The sequence below is a fragment of the Penaeus monodon genome, chromosome 22 (genome assembly GCF_015228065.2).
Source record: "Penaeus monodon isolate SGIC_2016 chromosome 22, NSTDA_Pmon_1, whole genome shotgun sequence".
NCBI lineage: Eukaryota > Metazoa > Arthropoda > Malacostraca > Decapoda > Penaeidae > Penaeus > Penaeus monodon.
The window spans coordinates 26,957,741-26,957,961 of NC_051407.1; positions in this window are offsets into that span (position 1 = coordinate 26,957,741).

Sequence of the window (221 nt, forward strand, 5' to 3'; positions counted from 1 at the left end):
CCCTCTCTCTTACCCCTCACTTCCCCCTACGTCTTACGTCTGGGCAGGATGCAGTGGCCGTCACGCGCAAGACGAGAAAGTTTCAGACGCGAGTTTACCTGTTTAGAAACCTAGATACCAAGCGCTGATTCACTTTGGACGTGTGGTTTTCGAATATTTTCCAGGTCGGGGTCGTCTCTCGCGGCAGCTCAGCCCCGGGCGCCAGTGAGGTCGAGAGTCAG